The 16,397-nt window shown below is 45.1% G+C and overlaps 1 long non-coding RNA gene across 2 annotated transcripts in view; it reads left to right on the forward strand.

The window, feature by feature from the left end:
- Positions 1-3,682, forward strand: part of LOC112543852 (uncharacterized) — a 34,002-nt gene extending 30,320 nt beyond the window's left edge. For both annotated transcript variants that reach the window (XR_012896310.2, XR_003087121.3), the window contains one exon: positions 2,347-3,682. This is a non-coding gene — a long non-coding RNA (uncharacterized LOC112543852). The remainder of the gene's footprint in view (positions 1-2,346) is intronic.
- The last annotated feature ends 12,715 nt before the right edge of the window (positions 3,683-16,397 follow it).

The following is a 16,397-nucleotide window of genomic DNA, read 5'->3' on the forward strand; positions in this document are numbered from 1 at the left end:
GACCCCTTAAAGGGGCACGGGCTGGCTACGGTGCCCGTGCCAGGTGCAAGCCTGCCAGCACCCAGCCAGCAGACCCTGCACCTGGCACGGATCGAGCCACCCACCCGATGCCCCCCAGCCCTCCCCCTCTTCCCGGGACCAGGCTGGCGGCTCCCGGGAGCTTGCCCGGGACCGCAAGAGGCGGGCACCCGCCTGGGCTAGTGCAGACATCGTGGACCTCGTCCACGATCTCCGCACTAGGCACAGGAAAGTGGCCGTCTAGGGCAGGAGAGCTGCCAGCCTGGCCACCCAGGAGCAGGTGTGCATGAAAATCAAGGGGGTCCACTGAGACCCCCGACCCTGAGCCTTGAGCTTACAATGGCCGTCCTGGGTCAGACCAAAGGTCCATCTAGCCCAGTAGCCTGTCTGCCGACAGCAGCCAACCCTAGGGACCCTGGAGGGGATGGACCGAAGACAGTGACCAAGCCATTTGTCTCGTGCCATCCCTCTCCAGCCTTCCACAAACCTGGGGCAGGGACACCACTCCTACCCCCTGGCTAATAGCACTCCATGGACCCAACCTCCATGACTTGATCTCACGTCCCTTTAAACTCTGTTCTAGTTGTAGCCTTCACAGCCTCCTGCAGCAAGGAGTTCCACAGGTTGACTCTTTGCTTTGTGAAGAAGAACTTTCTGTTACTAGTTTGAAGCCTGCTACCCATTCCTTTTCTTTGGTGTCCTCTAGTCCTTCTTTATGGGAACTAATGAAGAACTTTTCTGAATGCACCCTCTCCACCCAACTCCTGCTTTTAGAGACCTCTATCCTGTGCCCCCTCCGTCTCCTCTTTTCTAAGCTGAAAAGTCCCAGTCTCTTTAGCCTCACTTCATATGGGACCTGTTCCCAACCCTTGATCATTGTAGTTGCCCTCCCCTCTCCCAGCCTCTCTCTTCCCCTCTCCCACCTCCTTTTCCCAGTCTCCCCCAGTTTTGTTCAATAAAGACAGATTCCATTTTTGAACACAATTGTCCTTTATTTTGTACATCAATAAGAAGGGGGGCTAGGGAAGGGTAAGTGGAAGGAGGTGAGGGAGGAATGGGGTACGAGCCCCCGATGGGGAGGACTGGGCTGGCTCTGTGGGCTTCTGGGTGTGGAAGCTCTCCTTCAGCCCCCCAATTGCCCCCTCTTCCCAGATGGCAGCCTGCGGCAAGTGCAGCCGGGCTGATGGCTGAGTGCTGTGATGTGCCGAGTGTGAGTACTCAGGGCACTCCAAGCCAGGACTGCTTTGCAAGCAGGGCTCCCCTGAGAACTGTCTGTCCCGGGTGGGGGTCGGGACCCTTTAAGCGCAGCCCTCGGCTAGCTCGACTGAGTTAGCCCTTAGAGCATTTTATCTCTTCTGTTTTCTCTGCATTTCACATGCTAAACACCAACAGCATCCCACACAAGAGTACATGAATTTCAATCTAACCATGGAATCCATGTAGCAGAAATATATTCTTATGCTTATGGCAATTGGCAGCTTTGGCTATTTTATCTATCTCTTTTCCCATGAGCATTAATGCTTTTCCACAACAGATTTAATGGTCACAGTGCTGTTACCAACAACACAGTGGAGGAAAAGCAGAAATTAGTAAACACCAGAATCATCATCATCCTGGCTGGCAACAGCTGGAACACAAAAACACAGATAAGACATAAATTGAAAGAAAATGCCATCTAGAAATTGAGTTAAAAACATTAGTCTGTCAGTAGGAACAGTAAGGCTTGTAAACCAGTAAATATGACCACATGAAGGCTTCTTGCATTAATCTGCCTTGGGCCTGATTGTACTATTATATACACCCATTTCACACAGGTGTAACTCCATGGACTTCATTGGAGTGTCTCTTGATTTATAGCAATATGAGAGGGAAAAGAGACACAGTGTGTTACTATGGATTTGCAGCCACTTTAGTAAGCCATGGAGGGAATTCTGATGGTTTCCTGTTGACATTTTGATTGTTTACCTTTCCTCAACTAATGAGTCAAGTCTCCCAACCCCTATGACTTCATAGCAAATGGAGCCAGGACCTTTCAGCACCATGAGATCCCTTCAGGAGTTGGAATCATAACTGGAGAGGTACTGGCCAGAAAGTTTGCTTTATGTCTATGACCCCATTTTATACACACTGATGTCCACAGTATATTACAGGAATAGACCGATTTAGATAAATACGTTATATCAGATAGAGAAATGTCATAAGTGGTGTTCACAATTATTTATGAAGGCAAAATCCAGTTTGGGCCCTTTTAAAAGTCAGACCCATCTTTCAAAGAATAAATCAGACTTTCTTTAGCAATAAACATTCTATGGATTTTGTTTTTAATAGGCAAACCTTTCCCAGGGGTTAGAGGCATCACCCACAGGACTGGATAAGGCTGCAGCAATGGTTACATACTTAAGAAGAAGAAGAAGAAGTCTCAGAGAGAGGAGCACATGACCAGCTGTTATCTTTATGACTATTTAGTTTGGACACAGTCTGTTGCTCTTCTGCTCGATAGATGTTCTCACGGTCCAGTCTGCAGATCAAGCTGTCAGGTATGTAAATATAGACAAGTCAGATTCTCCACTTTGATTGTGAGGAACTTTCTGAACTGTCAACTGACAATAAAACCCACACAAAACTATTTGTGATCCTGCCCTGGTCTCAGAAACATGCGTTTTAACTTAACCAAGTTCCTTAAATACTGCATCAAATATATGAGGTGCACAGAATAATACATTTAAAAAAACAGATTAACAGTAATCATTACTCAACTATTTCCTCCAATGGGCACATTTGTTACAAAGGGTGGACAATATAGCCAAAGTATATTGAGCATTATCTCCTACATCTATACCTCACATTTAGGTAAAGGGGTGTAACCATGTCATCCCATCCAGAGCCCCCCTACATGGCAACAGCAGGGCTCTGGAGCATCCCTGCCTCCATTTCCTTCCAGATGGCTTATCTGTGAGGCCAGGTTTTCTTTATATGCCTAATAGCATCCCCCTTCCAGGGGTCAAAATAACAAAAACTTCAATACAAAGGAGAAAGAACAATCTTCATACAGCTTCCTAGGTTCCCATTTGTTATGTCGTGGGGAGTTTACAGTATAGGAAGAAATCAGTGGAAATGCAGAGAGCTTGAGTAGTTGCAAGTGTCCATTTTATTGCATAGCACAGAACTAACTAGCACAAGCCCAGACTAGCTGGGCTGACCCCAGTGACCTACTCAGTTACTATAACAACAAGATCTATATCTACAACCCAATGTGAAAGTAGAAAGAATTATAGTGTAAGAGAAAGATGAATTATACTGTAATAATTGAATAAGTTGAAGGAATACTATTTGTCTCTGAACAGGAAAGAGATGATTATGTTTGTAGGTATGCAGATCAGAATGAAGCCAGGTATGCCTGGGATAACAGGAAAAGGAACATTAGGTGTTAGGCAGAAAGTAATTGAGGTAACCAGAGAGATATGAACAGGAGATTGCTGTGTGCTTGATGTGGAAATGAAGATACTTGACTAGTCTCATACTAATCATGTGAAGTTTTACCACCTTTTAATCTTGTTAAGTTGGCTTTCTTTTGACTGTATCTATCTAAGGGGTTTGAGCCTTGTATGGTACTCACATTTTCTGGGTGTATTAGCAGAGCGGCTTTGCTAATAAACAGAGCAGTCTGACAAATCTGTGAGTCCTGTGTGTCTGATTTTGACAATTATATACAACATATTCCTCCCCCCTTAATAAAAACATCCCCTTAAGAAAACAAAAACTAACTAAGAAATGACGGTAGACCGCCTCAAATTCCCAGCTAACCCTGGGGATTTGTTTGCCCCAGCTGTGAGTTAATCTCAACTAAAGGTCCAGCCATTGAGGAGGCCTCCTTTCTCTAGGTGGATTATGGCGGACATCTGGCATTCTCGCACCCGAAGATGTTATGGGTGCAAGCCTGGCACTGGGCTGGGAACTTGAAGTGTGAACAGGGGAGGCTGTTGGATCAGCCTGCTCAGGGAGGGGGTTATTGCTCACCGCTGGTGGTGACGGAGGAGGAGAGTCAGGAGCAGGTGATTCTTGACACGGTAGCTCACCAGCAGTGGGAAGGACGGGCAACTCAACTGGAGATGTGCCTTGGGGGCAGGAATAACCTGTCAATAACTGATCTACATGCCGCCACCAGATGAGATCCTTCGCAGTCTGGATAGTATAGGAAACAAGTTCTGTTTGAGCAATAATAGTGGCAGGAACCCATTTAGCTCCAGGAGCATAGTTCCGAGACAAAACTGGCTGTCCAGGACTAAAGGTTCAATCTTTTGCTCTGGATGCACGCCTGATGACTTGACCTTGCTGCTGATGTTGCACAATATGTCACGGTTCTGAAGGTTTCAGCAAATCAAAGTCATTAGAAAAGCCGGAGACACTTTGGTTGTAGCATGAGGAGTGTTTCTGTAAGATAGTAAGAAGGTGTCCAGACTCTTTTGTATGAGTGAATGTCCTCTAACCGATTTCAAAGCTTGTTTCATTGTCTGAACAAACCTTTCAGCCAATCCATTTGTGGCTGGATGATAGGGTGCTGAAGTGATGTGATGGATCCCGTTTACTTTCATAAAACTCCTAAGAGACAAACTGTGGACAAACTTTGGTTCAGGAAGACCAAAATGACAAAAGATTCCCCCTAGTTTTTGGATAGTACGCTCAGCAGTAGTGGAAGGCATTATACAGAGTTATATATCTCAACTAAAGGCCATTTGGAATGAGCATCTACCACCACCAATAATATGCTACCTTCAAATGGGCCAGCAAAATCAACATGAATATGTTGCCATGGTTTTTCAGGCCAGTCCCATGGGTGTAGAGGTACCAATTGAAGTGCATTCCTCACACCTTGGCAAGAAATACAAGCTCTTGCCTTCTCTTCAATGTCACTCTTCAAGCCAGACCACCAAAAATAGCTTCGTGCAATTTCTTTCATGCGCACCATTCCACAATGACCTGATTGCAGTTGCTCTAACATCTGTTGTCGCGGTATTTTTGGAATAATGACACGCATTCCCCACAACAAACACCCTGAATGGGTTGATAACTCGGTTCTCCTGGACATGAAGGGGTCAAGGTCAGGTGAGACCTGAGAGTTCTGTAGAGATGTTCCACTCATCACTAGTTCCATTACTTGGGACAGTACTGGGTCAACACGAGTTGCTCTCTTAACTTGTGCAGCAGTGATGGGCATATTCTCTACATGTTCAAAGTAAAAGATTTCCTTCTGGCCACTATCTTGATGTTTGACTGGCAAAGGCAGCTTAGAGAGACCATCTGCATTGCCATGCAGAGTGGCTTTCCGATATCTGAACTCATATGTGTGTCCTGAAAGCCACAATGTCCATCATTTCATACGACTAGCAGCCATTGGTGGAATACCTGTGTGTGGACCAAAAATTGCTATCAGAGGTCGATGGTCAATGAGATGTGTAAACTTCCGTCCAAACAGGTACTGGTGAAATTTTCAAATTGCTGAAGGCATAACATGTGACAAGACCTCTCCCACTTCATATGAGGAGGCATCACAAGCCAACTGTAAAGGTAAGGATGGATCAAAATGTGTCAGGACCTCTGCGTTTAGCAATGCACATTTAGCCTTGTTAAATGCAACATCACAGGCGTCAGTCCACTTCCAGACCTTTTTCAGGCCAAGGAGCTCGTGAAGTGGTTTTAATAGTGTGGCTAGCTGTGAAATAAACCTTCCATAATAGTTCAATAGTCCTAGAAATGAGTGAAATTGACTCACATTTTGAGGGGGTGGAGCCTCCACAATAGCCTTAACTTTTGAAGGGGACATATGAAGGCCAGTAGCATCAATGATGTGTCCCAAATATTCAACAGAGGGCTGAAAGAATGCACACTTATCTTTACGGACTTGTAGGCCAAACTCTTCCAGTCTTTGTAGGGTAGCCTCTAAGTTCTTAAGGTGATCCTCCTCATTCCCACCTGTGACCAGGATGTTGTCAAGATAGCATTGGACTTCTGGCAAGCCACACAAGATCTGGTCCATAGCTCTCTGGAACAAAGGTGGGGCAGAAGTTATTCCAAAGGGTAAGCGACAGTAACGATAAAGCCCTTTATGCATCACAACAGTCAACAGCTCTTGGGATTCCTCATCAACTTGCATTTGTAAATATGCTTGACTCAGATCAATCTTGCTGAACTTTTGTCCTCCAGCCAGGCCCACAAAGATGTCATCTATGCGAGGAAGGGGGTATTGCTCTGCACATAACACAGGGTTAACAGTGACCTTAAAATCCCCACAAATCCAAATAGAACTGTCTTTCTTCAATATTGGAACTATTGGAGTTGCCCATGGACTATGGGTAACTGGTATTAGGACTCCATTTTTGACTAGGCGCTCCAGGTCTGCTTCAACTTTTGGCCTGATAGCATATGGCACAGTTCTGGCCTTCAGATATTTTGGTTGGCTACCAGACCTCATTGCAGGAGGAATAACACGTAGTTCGAAATAGGGCTTTATTTTGAACGCCCGTTTCACTGCCGCATGTAGACGCAGGCAGTTATTCCGGGCTTGTAAATTTCAAAAATGGCGCCCGGCGGGATGATGCAAATCAAGCGTGGGATATTTAAATCCCGGGCTTGATTTGCAAGTCCAAATGCCTACATTTGCAGCCCTATTCCGAAATAGGCTGCAAGTGTAGACATACCCACTCACTCCCAACAGAATTGTCCAGCCCCACTTCCTTCATTCCCCTACAATCCTGCCCTCCCCCCACTCGCTCCCAACAGTCCAGCCCCCCCAGACCAGCCCACACCTCAATGATCCAGCCCCCCCAATCCTGCCCTACCCCCCACTCACCCCCAACAGTCCAGCCCTCCCATTTATTCCCCCCCCCCCCCCCCCCCCCCCGCTCTCATCTCCGGGTTCCCGATGCGCCTCCTTCAAGACATTTTTTCAAAGTGGCAGCTGAGCGGTAACACCAGCCCTGCCCCCTCCACCTAGAGGGAGCCCCGGCAGCAACCCGCCCGCCCTTGGTCAGCCACTGGGCTCTGAGCCAATCGCAGTATCGAAGAGGGGCCTTCATATTCTTCCAGCAATGGTGGGGAAGCCGCTTCTCCCTGCACTGCCAAGCTCTGTGCATCCCCAGGGAGAGGCATCGGTTTCTCATCTCTTCCCTCCCACAGTACCTTAAAACCTTCTCCTGGAGGAAAGGTTATCCCATGGAAACCCTACAAGGGTGGGGAAGCACTGGAATGGGTTATCTAGGGAGGTGGTGGAATCTCCATTTTTAGAGGGTTTAAAATTCTGGCTTGACAAAGCCCTGGCTGGGATGATTTAGTTAGGGTTGGTCCTGCTTTTAGCAGAGGGTTGGATTTGATGACCTCCTGAGGTCTTTTCCAACCCTACAGTTCTATGATTCTATTATTCTTTGCCAGCAGTGGAAGATTTGGCTGTTCAGCAAAAAGGAAATTGGGCTAGGGAGCAAAGAAATAATACGGGTAGGAAAAATGGTAACAAAAGGAACAGCTGGTAGAACAAAAGACCTCTCCAAGTTCAGGATGCAGAGATTGGCTGCTAACTTAATTGTGATCTGAGGGACTGAAGAAGGATCTGACATTGGATCAATAATAGGAAAAAAAGGGGTTCAGAGGAAGGGAAAAGTGTGGGAACGAATGTAGAGAGTCCTGTTTTTTCAGCAAAGATGTTTTAATTGTTTGCTTGGCAGGAGAGGGGTAGAAGGTGGGAGGGGAGGGGAGGGGCCATCTATCTTGATGCCACTACATTGAAGGTGCATCTACACAGCACAGTTATTTTGAAATAATGGCTGTTATTTCGAAATAACAATGTGAGCATCTACGCATCAATTCCATTATTTTGAAATTATTTCAAAATCTGCAAACCTCATTCCACGAGGAATAATGCTTATTCCAAAATAACTATTTTGGAATAGCAGTAGTGTGGATGCTCCACTGCTGCTATTTCAAAATAGCTTCTCCCCAGGACCATTCAGAGTAATTACTTCCCAGGGCCTCCTGGGGCTCTGAATCGAGGTAGCACGTCCATATTAGGGAAGCCTGCCTCGGACTAATTTTGAGACTTCCCTGTAGTATAGATGTGCTATTTTGAAATAAGCTATTTCAGAGTATTTCTTCCAGAATAGCTTATTTTGAAATAAGCGTGCCGTGTAGATGTATACTGAGCGAATAAATCCCTGGGATTCTGTTCCATTGGGTGTACATGCTCAGCCCATTGTTTTCAATTCATAGTTGAATGTGATACAATTTTTGGTTGGATTGTTTGAGAATGAAAGAGTTACCAGGAAGGGAAGTGATTAGAGAAAATATCCAGGAGAAAGTTTGGAATTTCAAAACTTTGTCTATATATTTTATTAGGAAGCATCTTTTTCCACACAGATTATTCTGGATATTGGGGGTTTACTTCTGTTCATTGAATTAATGACCAGTTATCGACAGTAAGGTGCAGCAAGTTTGTTACAAATAGACAGCTGTGAGAACCTCTCTCCTGCATCTCTATCAGCTGCAAATAATCCAAAGAGCCAGAATAGTGACTTTTCCCCCTTCCTGTGTTTATGTGGGGAAAGAAAGGGCAAATTCTTCAATTCTAACATATGGAAGTTGGGCATGCCCATGGCTCCTGACTCCTAGCCCTATTCACTGGACCTTAAGAAGCAATGGGCAAGATTATTTCTAGGGTCCCTCACTTCAGTACATTATCAACAAGCACACAAAATTCAGGATGTCCATCTGATTCAAAAGTGCCCTACCTTTGCTCAGCAGCTTCCCTAGAGCGCCATCTCATTCTTTTCTCTCTGGGTACATCTAAACTACATCCCTTTTTCGATAAAGGGATGTAAATTAGACAGATTGAAATTGTAAATGAAGATGTGATTTGAATTTCCTGTGCTTCATTTACATAATGGCGGCTGCAGCTTTTTTTCAAAAAGCCGCTTTTTGAAAAAAAACCCGTGGGCAAGAAACTACTGTTATTTTGGCAGAGCAATGAGGTGAGTCCTGTAATAAACCACTTGTGCAGAGCAATAAAAACACCACTTACAGCTAATCTAGCTGCCTTTTCCAGAAGGGCTTTCCTCCCAGAGGAGCAACATTTCTCAATTTACTCATCTCCTTCAGGATTTGTTTGCTTGTTTGTTTATTCTGTGATTGGTTTTACATGGAAAAGCTGTCCTGGAACAAAGACAAATGGATTCAAATTCATAGCAAGGTAGCTTTCAAGTCTGATCACTGGGGTCTCTTCAAACATATTAGAAATGATGAGAGAGATGGGATAATCAGAAGAGGAGTCCAAAGGGATTGGTCTCTTTAAATGAGTGAGGATTTTGCTGAATAATTTAGTGTAAATCCACAGTGTGTGTGTTGACTCCAGAGGAGCACCTCTGAACTCAGTCATATAAACTGGTCAGAATGTGTCCAGCCACTTTCCTAAAGCTTCCTTTTTGGAAGCTTACGAAAAGTGGAAACTTGGACAAATGACCAGAGAGGGGTTTAAATGTATAGCTCGAGAATGCCGGGGGGTTATCAGGAAGACGAAAGCACAAGTGGAATTGCGACTGGCAAAGGATGTGAAGGATAACAAGAAAGGTTTCTACAGGCATGTTAACAAGAAGAAGGTGATCAGAGAGGGTGTGAGTCCCCTACTGGATGAAGGAGGTAACCTAGTGACAGCTGATGTGGGGAAAGCTGAAGCACTCAATGCTTTCTTTGCCTCTGTATTCATGGACAAGGTCGGCTCCTAGACTAATGCGCAAAGTGACACAAGATGGGATGAAGATGGACAGCCCTTGGTGGGTAAAGAACAGGTTAGGAACTATTTAGAAAAGCTAAACATACACAAATCCATGAGTCCAGACTTAATGCATCCAAGGGTGCTGAGGGAGTTGGCAAATGTCATTGAGGAGCCTTTGGCCATTATCTTTGAAAAGTCATGGAGATCGGGAGAGATCCTGGATGATTGGAAAAAGGCAAATGTAGTGCCCATCTTCAAAAAAGTAATTTATCTCTGGTTAGCTGTGCTCCTGGAGCTGGCATTCCCTGCATCTCCCTGAGAAGGTCAGAGCAGGGGTTCTCCACATGCTGTCCTTGCCAGCAGACACCACTCCTGCAGCTCCCATTGATCAATAATGGAGAACTGTGGCCAGTGGAGGCTGTGGGGTTGGTGCCTGTGGATGAGGGGCAAGATGTAGAACCATTGCTGAACACATCAACTGCTTTTAGGGATGGAGCTGTTTTGGCTCTGCTGCTCCAGCTGCTCTCCCAGGGTACACATGACTTAAACCCACCATTCTGTGCTCTCCATGAAACTGCCTGATCCCCTAGTCTATTCCAGAGCCCACCCCACTATTCTTCCTTCAGAGGGTCCCTTATCCTGTGCTTGGTCACTCCCAGGGTGGGTGGAGAGGGTGGTTTGAAGGTAGGGAGGTAGAGTGGGATCTCCAGTCAACTTGGGGATGGACATTAGCCTCAGGAGCAGAGGGTGGTGGGCTTGATCCTGTCCCCTTCCATCCATTTAGGCAATAGCTGGGCAGCCAACACAGGTTGCCTGAGGAATGGACCGAGCTCCTGTATTAGGAAGGCAGGATAAGGGACCTGCTGAAGATAAGGTGGTGGGGTGGAGTGGTTTAGAAGATTGGGCATTTTCCTGGAGAACACATGCTTGCAGATTGAAACCAGAGAGCTAATACAGAACCCACCAAAAGTAGGGAGATTGGGTAGGTTCAGCTCTGGAGTAGCCTAGGGGATAAGTATATTCACCTGGAGAGCACGGGGTGGTGAATTCAAGTCTTAGGAGCAGCTGGACAGCCAACATAGGCTGTCCTAAGGAGCAACCAGGCTCCTGCATTAGGAAGGCAGGATAAGGGACCCCCCCCAAAGACTAGGGGTGGGCTGACCCTTGAATGGCCCAGGGCAGTGCCTCTAAACCCCTAGGGGTACCCAAGAGGTCTAGGGGTACATCAGCACAACTGAAATTTGGAGAAAACTGAACTTGTTTTAAGTTTTACAGCATATATATTATTTTGGTACTTTTTACACCCAAATATTTCATCATCCACCCAACTACAATTAAGTTGTTTAAACAAATGTGTTGCAACATTAAAAAAAATTGTGAAAACTGTAGGTACTGGGTGGGTACTTTTTTTTTTAAAGGGGTATTTTATAAAAAAAAAGTTGAGAAACACTGGCCCAGAGGAAAGGGCATTTGCCACACGCCCAACACTACAGCCTGCACCCCTACCCCAACCTGGTGAAAGTGAATGAGATTCGGGGAGGAAGGGCAACAGAGCGAGAAGGGCGAGGCCTCAGAGAAGGGGGGAGCAGGGGCAGAGGGAAGGAAGCCAGGCAAGAGTATTTGGGTTGAAGGTAGATCTTACATTGCACTTAAATTGAAAAAGTGATCTTGTGATTAAAAGGGTTGGAGACCCCGATCGAGGGGTTCCTCTTCATCCATCTAATGCAGAAGTGGCTTAAGACCCCACCCAGTAACCTGAGAAATTCACACACACACCCAGGCACCTCTGGGAGGTAAAGCTTCTCCACTTGCAAGCAAAGTTTGAGTGTAGAAAATAAACTTTTAATAAAAAGATGGGGAAGTAATTTGGGAAAACACCACAAACAGAGTTCATAACCAAAACCACAGATAAACGTCCCACCCCAAGTAGGTTGGGCAATGTCCTTTTCATTTCACGTTCTTAAATCCGGTAATGTAAATGTCCTCTTCACATGCCCCACCCTTCTCTGCACCCGCTCACTGTTGCTGCTCTTGTCCAGGGCAAACCCAGAATTCAGTGGTTACATCCGTAGAGTTCAATTCCCATCCTGAATGGTGGAGGGGAGGTAAAGAAGCATTTTATTCCACTGGTCACTGCTCTCTGCCACCACCCTGGTGGCCACTCATTACACCTCATCTCTCCACCAGTAGCCTATTGGCACTCAGTCAATATCTGTTGACATCTGCTTCTTGGCTGTGACTTCTGCCCATGAGTCTCAAATTCTTTCAGCTCCCAGTGATTTCAACTCCAAGCAAACAGGGTAGAAAAACACAACTCCAATACAATTAGCATAAGAAAAGAGGCATCTAATAATGCCTATGTAGCTCTGCTCTTCGAACAGTGGGGACGGGCAACTAGTCAAACACTCCAGGCAGGGAAAGCCATATAGCCTCCATCCCAGAATAACCTTCCCTCACCCTTTTCCCTCTCAGAGAGGTCTGAAAGTTGAGCCCCTGCATTTGCAAGATTCTTTCTGCTGTGAGATCTTTAATTTGGAACAATTTAGCACAGCCCTATTTTTCTGTAGTCCCACAAAATCACAAACATTGGTAACCGTATTTTAGCTATCCCTATATTTAATACAAACATAGTTGGTGCTGGGTCACAAATTAAATTGATTACAATGAGAAAATATCACTCTATCTGCTGAATATCTAACACATCTAAGCAGAGCAGAAGCAGACTGTATTTACACAGATACACCCAGGATTTCTCTCTCATTCCATCTCGCTGTAATGGAAACATTCCTGCAGATCCTGCTTAGATCAGTTTAGTGGGAAATGGTAGGGCATGTCTAGATAGCAGAGCTATATTGGGATACTGGAGGTATCCCAAAATAGCTATTCCACATCTTTTACACGTGCCTATTATTTCAAAATCTATTTTGAAATAATGGATGCACTATTCTGGCATTCCTTTAAGGATGTCTCAAAATAGTGCGTTATTTCAAAATTTGGTGCTGTGTGCAAATTGTGTGGCTTATTCCGAGATGAGAGTGCGGTCTAAATGCACCCTCAGAGAGGATTTTCCCTCCAAGACTGCCACTGAAATCTTTGTGTCTAATTTCATTTCTTTGTCTGTCTGTTTCTCTTTTAGGGCAGCATGTGGAAAACTTGGCTTAAAACACCCAGGATCATGCCACGAGAAAAAGAAGGAATAAAAGTGGATTTCTTGTTTTGAGTTAGCATAAAAAAGTTCTTATATAGAGACATAGTCTCTTTTTGTTCTTCTATATAGCAGTTGCAGATGGCACCACTATTCTTTGTTCAGTAAATTCTTTAAAAGTCTTTATTTTTCTTATTTTAAAGGGGGTTTAATAGCCCCTATGAAATCCTTCCTGTTTGCTATGAAGTGGCATTAGGCTGAAGCTAGATTCCCACTGTAAGTTTGATTTTTGTCTGTCCCTTCTCAAATCAGGAATCTAATCTTGAAATATCAAACACAGATCTGTGAGGCATTGCAGTAGAAGAGGGATTTCACATCTGATTCCGTTGCACTTCTCCATTTATCTGTGCTTCATGTTGTCTTACATTCATGTCTTACAGGAACGCCACTCATAGGAATGCAGATGGAGAGGGGAGCTAGTTAGGGTGTGTGTATATAAAAGCCATGGGACAATCATAGAATCATAGAGCTGTAAGAGACCTCAGGAGGTCATCAAGTCCAGCCCCTTGCCCTAAGCAGGAACAATCCCAACTAAATCAACCCAGCCAGGGCTTTGTCATGCAAGAACTTAGAACCTCTAGGGATGGAGATTCCACCACCTCCCTAGGTAATCCAATTCAGTGCTTCACCACCCTCCTAGTGAAATAGTTTTCCCTAATATTCAACCTAGACCTCCCCCACTGTAACTTGAGACCATTACTCCTTGTTCTGTTATCCATCACTACTAAGAACAGCCTCTCTCCATCCTTTTTGGAACCTCCGTTCAGGAAGTTGAAGACTGCTATCAAATCCCCCCTCACTCTTCTCTTTTGCAGACTAAATAAGTCCAAAACCCTCAGCCTCTTCTCGTAGGTTATGTGCTCCAGCACCCTAATCATTTTGGTCGCCCTCCTCTGAAGCCTCTCCAATGCGTCCACATCCTTTCTATAATGGGGGGCCCAGAACTGGACACAATACTTCAGATGTGGCCTCACCAGAGCCAAATAAAGGGGACTAATCATTTCTCTGGATCTGCTGGAAATGCTCTTCCTAATGCACCCTAATATTCCATTCATCTTCTTGGCTACAAGGGCACACTGTTGACTTATATCTAGCTTCTCATCCACTGTAATCCCCAGGGCTGTGTCTACACTGCACCCCTTTTCCGGAAAAGGGATGCAGATTAGACACCTCGGAATAGCAAAATCCGCAGGGGATTTAATTATCCCCCGTGGTATTTGCATTAACATGGCTGCCGCTTTCTTCCGGCTTGGGGATAAGCCGGAGAAAAGCGCCAGTTTAGACGTGATTCTCCGGAAAATAAGCCCTTTTCCAGAGGATCTCTTATTCCTACTTTCAAGAGATCCTCCGGAAAAGGGCTTATTTTCCGGAGAATCACGTCTAGACTGGCGCTTTTCTCCGGCTTATCCCCAAGCTGGAAAAAAGCGGCAGCCATGTTAATGCAAATACCACAGGGGATATTTAAATCCCCCGCGGATTTTGCTATTCCGAGGTGTCTAATCTGCATCCCTTTTCCGGAAAAGGGGTGCAGTGTAGACACAGCCCTGGGGATTACAGTGGATGAGAAGCTAGACTCTACACTTGTCCTCGTTGAACCTCATCAGATTTCTTTTGGCCCAATCCTCCAGTTTGTCTAGGTCACTCTGGACCCTATCCCTGCCCTCCACCATATCTACCTTTCCCCCTAGCTTAGTGTCAGCCACATACTTGCTGAGGGTGCAATACATCCCCTCATTTAGGTAATTAATAAAGATGTTGAACAAAACTGGTCCTAGAACCTATCCTTGGGGCACCCCTCTTGAAACCAGCTGATAACCAGACATCGAGCCATTGATCACTACCCATTGGGTTGGGGATCACTGACCCACAGAGAAATCAGTGGGGACCACATAAGTGAGAAGGAAAAAACCCCCTCCAAAACCCCTCCAACCCTCACTGATGTAGCCCCCAACTGAAAAACCTCACTCCCTTAGTGTTCCAGACCTATGTGGGGGAGGACTGAGGTTCAAGGTTAACTCTTTTGGCGTTCCAGGATTAGTGGATTTTGCGGGACCCTTAGACTCTGGGGTGGGGCTAAAAATGAGGGATTCAGTGTGTGGGATGGGGTTGCCAGCGAGTGGGATAGGGATGGAGGTTTAGGATCTTGGCAGGAAGTGGGATGCGGGAGGGCCGGAGGGTGCACGGTTTGTGTTTTATTTTTTTCTTCCATTACACCTGAAATGATTCCAAAGCAGTGTCTGCAATGTCAGACTTACAGTAGGAGTCCCCAGGAAGTCATGAACTAATCACAGGCATAATCTATTTCAGGGAGTCAAATTAACACTTGATCTCAAACATCCTCAGCAACATCTTCCAGAGATGAACATCTTCAGCTTGTTTCATCACTGATTTCTAAGGCAGCACATGCTACTGACCTCTCCCTTAAAGCATTTGTCTCTGCAAAAGGTTCCAGATGTCAGTCAAAGGCTCTGCACATTTATGACCTCTACAAAGTGCAATATTGCAGGCTTATAAGACTCAAAATGAATAAACACCTTTGGCTCTCAGATGAACTTCTTTTATTCATATATAACTGGATGTGGTGACTTATAAGTCCAAGAGAAGCAAAAAAAAAAAAAAAAAAAAAGCCATAGATGATGGTAAATACTACATTGATATGATTCTCCTCTATTACTAGAACTGTGAGATCTATATGCATTGCTAACTATGCACAGTCTTGCACTAGATCACACTTTCTAAAATGCAACATGTTGCCTTAATGGAGCCTGGAAGCTGAGAAAGTCTAAAACACAACCCAAGGAAATGCCCCTAACAAAGTACCTGATTAAATTTAACAAACAGTGACTTACCAAAACCTGTTTTACAAACCTCTTTACTCACACCTCAAGTCAGCACCAAAAAGGGACAAATTCCATCTGTGTTAATTATTTAAAAAGATAAAGGAGAAATTGGTCATATTCTTAGTTTGCAAACACATAATTGCAAGGGTTTTGTTACCGAGAGCTCAGTGTCCTAGTTATGCTTTTCCTTGCTAACCGCCAAACTTTCTGCCTAAGTCTAACACACCTGAGCACCAATTAGCTCCAACATTCACTGCAAAATGGAAAGGGTAATAGGTAGTAACCCATCAATCAGCAGAGAGTAGAATAGAATATGCTTTCATCACTAATGTGCCCTCCTTCTCCTTGTCTGGGGCCATGAAGAGGTTAATTAAGAGGTTAATTAAGACTTACTAGTGACAGAGGATTACACTGCCAGCTGCCTTGTTCATCCCAACAAATGGGAACAAAATTTTCTCACCTGAGACGCATGACACCATCATCATGAAGGCAACAAAGACACTCATTATTTTCACTGTGAAGATGGTTTTCAGATCTGTGCTGAATCTCTATTAGTGCCGTGCTCAGGAGGTGCTGTCTG

This window comes from Pelodiscus sinensis, chromosome 16 (genome assembly GCF_052426305.1).
Source record: "Pelodiscus sinensis isolate ZL-2025 chromosome 16, ASM5242630v1, whole genome shotgun sequence".
NCBI lineage: Eukaryota > Metazoa > Chordata > Testudines > Trionychidae > Pelodiscus > Pelodiscus sinensis.